At 46.5% G+C, this 9,705-nt stretch overlaps 1 protein-coding gene across 1 annotated transcript in view; it reads left to right on the top strand.

Moving 5' to 3' along the window:
- Window positions 1-781: 781 nt before the first annotated feature.
- The window catches only part of LOC135217005 (RNA-binding protein PNO1-like), a 49,796-nt gene continuing 40,872 nt past the window's right edge, over window positions 782-9,705 (top strand). Inside the window, exon 1 of the mRNA XM_064252612.1 lies at window positions 782-923. The gene's annotated coding sequence lies outside the window, so the exon portion shown is untranslated. The remainder of the gene's footprint in view (window positions 924-9,705) is intronic.

Raw genomic sequence — 9,705 nt, 5'->3', positions numbered from 1 at the left:
TCCTTTTCTGTCTTGTTGGCTTACTTTAAACTCTATATATTCAAGGTATTTCCTGGTAGACTCTTCTGTAACTTTCAAATATTTGATTTCTTTTGTTTCATTTCTGAATGTTTTCCTTACTTTAGTGTTCATTGCTCAAAAAACTAATACGTATCGATTGGTTATGGGTCGAGGCAATATCTTCACAACGGCACCTCTTAATCGCATGAGTTATTTTTATTTGTTAAGCTCTTTAATTCTTTTTTCTCTTTTCTTATTTCTTTATATTCTTTTGATAGAAATTTTCCAACTATATCACTTTCATTTTCTTCATAAGGTTGCTGAAGACCAATTATACTAATTCGTTCTTCCCTGTAAGCAAAACAATATAAAAGAAAATGAAAAATATCATCTGTATTATATTTAGGTGCAATGAGTTGGTTCTTGCTCTAAAAATAAGTATCGAAGCAAAAGTGTTGTCGTAAATTTCTTCATCTTTTATTTCATCGATGCATATATTTTGTTGATACAGTATAAATGAAGAAGACTTGTTTAGATACTATTTCATATCTGTGTAAACAAAGCAGAGTTAAATGCAGCTTCTTAGGTGAAGATTAAATTAGTATAGTTTCTAATTATTGCTATTAGTTAATTATAGTAAAATAAATTTAATTACACATTTTGATTATAAAATATGATATTTAATTCAAAAAAATATTTTTTAAAACCAATATTTTTATATTAAATCCGAGTTATCAATTCACTCAGCCATTTAGTTTTGGATACTTCACAGAATTAGTATTCTCAGATCCTGCTCGTGGACCGTAGCCCCCTAATCCCTGTAGTGGGTGTTATCATGTTATGTTCAGTTCAGCACGAGGGTAGAAAATAGCACTAAGAGTAAAGCTGAGCTGATTTCACCATCAGGATCGTATAAATTCAAGGTAAAATTTTTCTGTGTACTCTTTTGTAGTGATACCTAGTGGACGGTAGTGTTGCGGGAATCTGTCTTACCGATAAAATCACTGGCATCCAGTGTCTGCTCCGTACAATACAACTGGCCTACCCTAATCGTCAACAGGTTTGCCTTTTAGTCTAGTAGGCTAGGCACAGGATATTGGTACGGCAGCCCTATCCCTGATTGCGATAGATATTGGTACGGCAGTGAATTGCGCATGAGTCAGTTTCAGACTTCCTGCCGTACAAATAACGGTAGATCTAGGGTAAAAAATGGCATGGTACAGAGTGGATCACGGCCAACGAAGAATTGGCGTACCTAGTTTCTTAATTCATTGTTCTTTATGGAAATATTGCCATATGCAGATGCCAGATTATTTACTTAACAATAACTAACATTTCCTTTCAAAGGTGCTATACTTGAAATAAATTACATTAGAATAGAGTAGACTTATTCAACTTATTAAAGATAATTATTTTGCAAAGTAAGGAAAATATATACCGATGGGTCCACGATTTCTAATTTTATTCTCAACCATACCGAAGATTTTGAAGTTGGCTTTGCTGCCGCTCGAGTCTTGACTCAACGTATCGTACTGCACTGGGGAGTTGTCATTTCGTCTCCTACAGCCGATAAATAATACATCAAGGCGTTAACATTCTTTGAAAACGATGTTTAATTAAACTAATTTTGTCCTTTGATCAATAAAATAATTTGCATGACACATTTAGTGGGCCTAAATTGGACTTCTGATTTTCCCACATGATTAGCCTAGGTCTATATTCTCTCGATACGTAATATTAATGAATATTTAAATCAACTATATATATATATATATATATATATATATATATATATCTATATATATAATATATATATATATATATATATTTGTTCCGACACGGCATACAAACCTTTCGGTCCTTTTACAATAGGAAGGTACTAGCGGCAGCTGGATGGTCGTAAGCTTTCGAACAAGGGGTTCGGTAGTTAACTGCTTGTCCCCGACAGGCTCGCGCGCGCGACTGGTAGGTAAACAAATCACTTTTGCTTTCGGCCTGCTGGCGTGTGGACGTGTATCATCGCTCTCTGCCCGCTTCATCGTCGTTGCTTTCGCATGATTGTGTTTTTCTTTTTCTATTTATCTAGTGAAACTGAATTGTAAGTACAATCATTTCATATTTATTCCCATTGAATTCAATTGTGAATTAAAGGATCTTGGTTTTCACCACGCCCTCCGATTACCCGAGTGCCGGGACTGAAGGGCGTAAGTGCGGGAATTCATTTTCCCAGAAATGATCCTCGTATTGTGTATGCTCGGTGCCGAGGGCGGGAGCGCTCGCTCCGAGCGTATATTTGGGTTGGAAAAACTTATTCAGTATGGAAGTGGAATCGCAAGTACAGTATTCTTTTTCATTTTCATATACAGTAATACCTTGGGTTACGAATTTAATCCGTTCCAGAACCTGCTTCGTACCTAAAAAATTCGTAACCCAAATGGATTTTCCCATAAGAATGTTATAAAAAGCAAATAATGCGTTCCATCCGACCATGAATAACCATTTCAATTCATATTTTTCCATTTATTTTTGTTCACTAAGGTTGAAAATTCGTGTAGGAATTACATAAAATTATAAAATTGAAGAATGAAATTAAATATAAACACTAGATTTAATATGCATACACAGTAAAACTGAACTTTACCTTTGGCGAGTGTGGCTGCTGGCTTGACGGAGACGGGAGGAGGGGAAGGGTGAGGGAGGAGAGGGTTCAGGGCTTGGGGGGGAAAAATCTACCCTCCGTGAACATTCTTGGTGGTGTGAAGACTTTCTGGTTCTTTCTCTAGAGAGCACCGTTCACTACGATCACTAATTTTACGCTTACGCAACACTATGTTGTCTTTCACAATTTTGAAAAAATATTTTTCTATGAGCAAATTTTTCTACATCGTCGTGGGGAGAATATAAGGCCGTTGTTTCGTCAATACTGTGACACCTTTTGATGCTTTACTGGCTTTAATTCTTCATTTTTCTTCAAAATAGTGCAGATCGTTGATTGCGACCGCTTGAAGAATGCTGCAATGTCTTTCACGCACTCGCCTTTTATCATGCATTTGGATAATTTCCTTCTTCATTTCGACTGTAATCATCTCCTTCTTTCTTATGCTTTCCTTCTTGCTGCTTGCCTTCGTCATCTTGGGAGCCATTGTCTTTTAGTATTTGGGTAATAGTAATTGTATAAGCCAACTATCACGGAAACCAACAAAACGTGCGCAAATCACTAAGCAAATTTGAGAGGCGTTATCACGGACAGATCGCGTTCAATCTTACCCGCCAGCGAGATATTGAAAGAGTTATGGTTTAAAAAGGGTCAAGGGATGCGTAGGAGGAAGTCACGTGACCCTCGTTAAGTTTTGGCCGAAAAATGCATTCGCAGATCCCACGCTCATCCGATGTAAACAAAGCAGGCGTTAAGTTTTGGCCGAAAAAATGCGTTCGCAGATCCCACGCTCATCTCCCGTGTAAACAAATCAGGCGGCCTCCCATGATGGAAATTCGCGCATTCGTATTCCAAGCGAAATTCGTATTCCAGAATGAGGGCGTCACTTCGTAAGTTAAAAAATTCGTATACTAATCGGTTCGTAACCCAAAGTATTACTGTATTATTTTGATTGTAGCAATACTCATTTTGGATCAGTTTCCGAGCTTACCCGGAAATTGATCCTTTCCCCTTTTTATTTTGAATGAAGTGAAATCGCAAGTGCAGTTCTTTTTCATTTTCATTTTTTATTGAGATTGCATTGTTTACTGGGATCAATGTTTCCGCTATTTCCCGGGAATTGATCCTTCCCTTTTTATTTGTATGAAGTGAAATCGCAAGCGCAGTATTCTTTTCATTTTCATATATTTTTTGATTGCATCAATTCATTATGGATCAAGGTTTCCATAAACCTTGATCCATAAAGGTAAGGAATGGATCCTTTTACCCTTGCGCTCGGTACCGAGGGCGCAAATGCGCTCGATCCGAGCCCTTTTTCATTGTGAAGTGAATCGTAATGCAAGATGCATTTTCATTTTATTCCTTATTATTGATTGCATCAATATTTATTTGGTTCAAGTTCCGCTCAGTCAGGGAATTGATCCTTAGCCCTTGCATTCGGGCCGATGGCACGATTGCTCTCGGGCTCTTATATTGTTGTTGGGTACATGGGTACTGTGCGGGGGTGGGGAACAAGAGAACCCCCACCCGCTCAGCTCCCACAGATGGCCCTTCCCCTTGGGGGGGGGAGGTTATCGGCGTTCTTCTCCTCGCCCGATCCGTCGAGCGCGGGGGAGGGCGCTCGGTGCCCGATGTACAATTGTATTAGGGGTCTTCCACTCGTTCGGAGAGGGCTCACCCCCCCGCGCGAGGGGACTTCCCCCCCACTAATCGCTACTACTGTTGTTTCCGCAGGTGCTACTGCCACGAGGGTGGACCTTGGTGAGGTATGGGCGTCCTTCCATTTGCAGGGCGTGCTAGTGTCCAGGGGCTTGCGGTTCTATGTCTGGGCCTACTGCGGTCACCCATGGAGTGGTGACCACGCAACCAGGTGACGACGTCCCTCCTCACCTGGTGTACCTCGCCTCACGTGGTAAACAGTCTTGCCTACACCGCTGTGAAGTGCCGTTTGCCGTACCGAGAGGGGGGCGTGCCGCCGCCGCTCGTGGTTGCCGCGCTGCAGCGACCACACTTCCGCTGCCCTAGAGCTCGCCCCTGGACCTGCCGCCGGTACCAGGATGTTGCTGGCTGCTGCTCCACTTCCTGTGTTTCCGGTGCTACCTGCCGTACCTGCCGATTCTGGGTTGACTGTCATGCAGTTTGCTGCGCTGGCTGTCCCTGCCGTTGCTGCGCTGGCTGTCCCTGCCGTTGCTGCGCTGGCTGTCCCTACCGATGCTGTGCTGGCTGTGCCTGCTGTTCCTGAGATGCCCATACCATGCTGATGTCGTCCCGGTTCGTGGTGGTACTAACCCCGAGACTTTGGTCTGTCTGTACAGGTGCTCCGTGGGCCCTGTGGCTTCGGCTACAGCAGCCCCGGCTCCGCCCTGGATAGCAGATCTTACGTCTGTCCCTGAGGAAGCTGACGAAGAAGAGGAGGAAGGTGTCGTCGTCGTCGTCTTCATCTTCTTCATCGTCGTCGGCTGCCGCCTCTTCCCCTTCGACTTCTAAGGCTTCACAGCCGAGGAAGAAGAAGGTTGCCTCCTCCCTCCTAAGAAGTCTCCCTCGGGAGCTTCTCGGGTACCCGTCTCACCTCGGTGGGACGGGAGGGTTCCTTCCGCTGGTCCTCCTGCTCCTTCGGGAGCGGGGCCCGTCTCTTCTTCCGCAAGGAAGAAGACTACGGGGACCAGAGGGGTACCGGCTAACACCGGTACTTCCTCGCCTGGTGTCAGTGGTTCTGCCACTGCATCAGGGTCCGTCTCGGCCTCTCGTTCGCGGGAGGTACCGCGTGTAACGGTCGTCTACCAGCGACCGTGCAGCCAGGAACCAGACCTCTGAGTCCGCTCAGCGTCAGGTTCACGGCACGGGGCTGAAGACTGGTGACAGCCGCTCACGCGACTCTCACAGACCAGCTCTCACTCTCGCGGCGAACAGCTGGCTACCCGGGGACGTGACGGTCACGACCGGCCACGGGCTGAGGCTGGGAAGCAGGTCCTCCCGTTCGCCGGTGCCAGCCACGGCTGGAACCAGCGACGTGACGTGCCGTGAGGGGAACAAGCCACCGGTCTCACTGTGACAGTGGAGCCTGCAGGTCGCCTGACCGTCGCTCTCACAGAGAGCGATCGGGTACGGCAACCAGCACCAGCTCTTCTGACACTCGAGATCGGGGCCGCTGTGCTCAGTCCAGCCGTTCTCCACAGCGAGACGGTTCGACCAGGCCTGCAGCTCGATCGCCACCGCGGGTTGACGATCGCCTGCAGCCCTCCAAGCCTGCTGGTTCTGCCAGCGAGCAACGAGGGAGCGTCAGGTCTGCCTCTCCCGTACCTTCAACCTCCTCGGGTTACACCGGGAGGAGCGAGGTTGTATTGAGGAGTGATCGTGAGGGGTGCGCCCCTCATGATCCCACCACGACGCCCTACGTGCCAGGCACGGTTCTTGGACGGCCAGGACGTATGCGCAAGTGGATGGGGAAGACCGAGAGGGCTGTCGCTGTTCCCCCCCCCTTCTTAGGAGGAAGGTTCTCGGAATATGCTCTTGTTCGAAGGGCTTAACGGTCCCACTCTGCAAGATGCTGTGACTTCCGAGATCCAGAGGAACTTTGCCGAGGTTACGGCGCTGATTCGTCAGCACAATGACCTCGGGGAAGGATCGCCGCTTCCACCAGCAGAGCCACGTCTCGGCTCGAGTCGTTTTGGGGCCCGAGAGGGAAGGGCCCAAATCGACGGTGGGTCTGCCGCGATCGGAGCTTGCCGACTGTGTTGAACCAGGTAGTCTCTCGTCTCCGGACAAGAAGGCTCTCTCAGTTGTGGCCGGATCGAACAAGCTACTTCACCTCCTCTACTGCGACAGAGGCGTTTTCTACTGTCTTCGGACACCGTATTTAAATACCCCTTCGGTCCTCCTGAGGTTCGACCTCGACGAGGACTGGAATGAGTCGGAGCGGTATCGGCTCTCTCCGTCAGGTGTCGATCAGCCCCACCCAGACGACGTTCACAGTGGCGGCAGACACTTACCTACAGTATGAGTTCGTAACCATCCTCGGGAAAAACGTTTTCTCCTGACGATACGTTTTCCCAGGCTCTGAGAGGCCATCGCCGTTAAGGCGATGGCTGCTCCTTTTCTTCTCCAACTGCTAGTTCCGCTGGGAAGGCGAGCCAGTATCCAATTCCTCCCCCATTCCCTCTCTCCTTACGGCTACAGGGAAAGGGAGGGATCCTACAGAGTTTCTCTGTAAGATCCCACGTTAGGGGCTGCGCTACCGGGGGGACCTTCGGGTCCTACCTGACGTAAGCCCCGGTCATTGAGGAGGGATCCTGCCCCTTTCTCGATTTCTACGGGAATCGAGAGGACCACCAGCCGATATCGTTTGACGAATTCGGTGGGGGGTTTCGCAGAGTGCTTAGAATTCTACGGAATTTCTAGCGCACTCAAGAGTGTTCGAGTTTTTTACGATCTCCAAACACTTAGGCGAGACCACGGTCCAAAGTGAGCGAGAATCCCCGATAATTGTTACACGATAATCGGGAACCTCGCTTATGCTCGAATTCCTGTAATTTCTAGCATTTGGAAGAAGACTGCTGCTGAAAGAAGAGTATCTCACAGTAGGCGATTAACCTGGAATAGAGAAGAACGGACGGGAACTTCCAGTTTGGCTTGAACTATCGTCTTCGGTATTCTGTTCACCATTGAAGCTTTCCTTTGTGAAAGACTTCTCCTTCACTCTCTTGACTAGAGAACGAAGGCGGTCGATCTCCAATCCTTATTCTCATTCCTCGAGGGGAAAAGATTTTAGGATGGAGGTCGTGGTACAGAACCTACAAATATACTACGTATATTACCCTCGCGACATGATTCTTTAACAGTTGAATTGTCCGTGGGGTAGGCGCATACCGTAGTTAACTCTACGTTTGTGACCGAGACGAATTGTCTCTTAATTGAACTACAACTCGGGGTTGTTGCCTGCAACCTCCCAGCAGTTATCAGTTCGATTTTAGATACTTGGTATTGTCATGACAACACCAAATCAGCTTTTGTATTTACCGAAATCCGTTTCGGTTAAATATAATTGCTCGAGCGTATTCTTTATGCTCGATGGTTCTAGCCGAACGCATTCCTTCGTGGAATAATGGATTACCTGGCAACTAAGGATGACGAGTCACCGAGAGCTACTGCGTATTGAACTGCCTGATAGGTATCAGCTAGGTCTCGGAGATGCACGGTCGGTTACGTCTCTCTCTCCCCTGGTTGGATTGACTACCGAACCGTACTCTGCCCAACAATCATGGACTTAGGTCTCTGATTAACGGGGATTCTCGCAATATGAAGGACCATCTACTGCTGTGACGCTCGATTTCATCGCCTTCGACATTGCGAGAATTTTCAACAGAGATATCTCTTGGACTCTTTCATCTTTCTGTTTAACGCACGGTAACAGAAGTCTGTACTAGTCAACCGCTGCATCGCACTGCGATAATGCGAATGATTTTTGCAGACATCTGAGTTTGTCTTCAAATATCTCGTATTCGTAGGTGTGCAATTTCATTGCTCGCCCCGAATTAACAGATATGTCAGAAGACATGCGCCTACTCTCCTCCCGACCTGACAGCTCTACTTCAAATGTTCAGCCCATGAGAAGCAGTTCTTCAGCAGTAGTTCCCTGTCCTTCATTACTGGAAGCGCTCGCTTTTATTGCAACTACGATCCTCACCGGACAGCAATCATAGCGGTTAGTGTTCTCAGTCTTTGTAGCACAGGTTCAGAATCTTGAGAATCCTTCTCTCGGTTCAGCTGTGAAGACGTAGGTTGCATTTTCTGTACACCTTCGTCTTCAACGTCACATAGTGTGGTTTCTCCTTACCCGAGAATCAACTATACTATGAGATATCTTGCCATCAAGGACCTCGGTCTCTAGAAGGCAATTGACTTTCGCCTGTTGGGCACATGCCTTTAAAGAGAGTCATCACCTTGCCTTCTGGCATCGGTGACGAACAAATTATTTGTTTAGTCTCTTGGCATAACCCTTTTAAGGCGAAGGTCACGTGACTTGCTCGGGTGCTTGGACAACTTGCCTCCTACCGAACGCAGTCAGTAGGGCAGCTGTCAGAGCGCCCAAGTCTGTTACGAACTTCGCTGTGGACTTAGTTCGGTGTTCCATAACAATCTTTTCTTTCGTCCTAACGGCTTGTCACAGTACCCATACCATCGACACCCACCATTGAGTGTCGGTGGTCCTATCCACTACCGAGAACAACAACGTCGCGGCAGACGGATAGACCAGTATGGGTACAGGACATCACCGAAGTCGAGAAGAGGGATAGGTCATACGACCATTCCCTTCTTTTCCTCTGAGGTAATTGCATGACTTTTCCTGCGAAGTCAAGCATCCAGGGGATGGGGATTCGTGACGCTCGATTTCGTACCGAATTCGTAGCGAAGACTCTGAACCCTTCGGTTCCTGACGATCGGTTAGAGTCCTTCACAATCCCCTCCCTAATGGACTTCACCGCCTTCGATGCGAAGGAGATGCTGCTTTGTCCTGTGAAAGCGCGACCGCGCTTTCTGAAGAAACTCGACATCCCAGGCTGAGTGTTGAAGACTCTTCGTCAGCACCAAGATGACCTAGAAGTACACTCCCCTCGCTCCGAGCGTATATTTGGGTTGGAAATGTGTAGATGAAAATCGTAAGTAAGTGCTCTTTTCATTTATATTTTTTTGACCTGTATGCCCGTTGCCGAGCGAATGCGCTCGGCACGGAAACTTATTCTGTATGGAAGTGGAATCGCAAGTACAGTATTCTTTTTCATTTTCATATATTTATTTTGATTGTAGCAATACTCATTTTGGATCAGTTTCCGAGCTTACCCGGAAATTGATCCTTTCCCCTTTTTATTTGAATGAAGTGAAATCGCAAGTGCAGTTCTTTTTCATTTTCATTTTTTTATTGAGATTGCATTGTTTACTGGGATCAATGTTTCCGCTATTTCCCGGGAATTGATCCTTCCCTTTTTATTTGTATGAGTGAAATCGCAAGCGCAGTATTTCTTTTTCATTTTCATTTTTTTTTTGATTGCATC

This window comes from Macrobrachium nipponense, chromosome 11, assembly GCF_015104395.2.
Source record: "Macrobrachium nipponense isolate FS-2020 chromosome 11, ASM1510439v2, whole genome shotgun sequence".
In the NCBI taxonomy this organism is placed as follows: Eukaryota; Metazoa; Arthropoda; class Malacostraca; order Decapoda; family Palaemonidae; genus Macrobrachium; species Macrobrachium nipponense.
The sequence above is the reverse complement of the archived record's forward strand: the minus strand, read 5'-3'. Positions and strand labels throughout refer to the sequence as shown.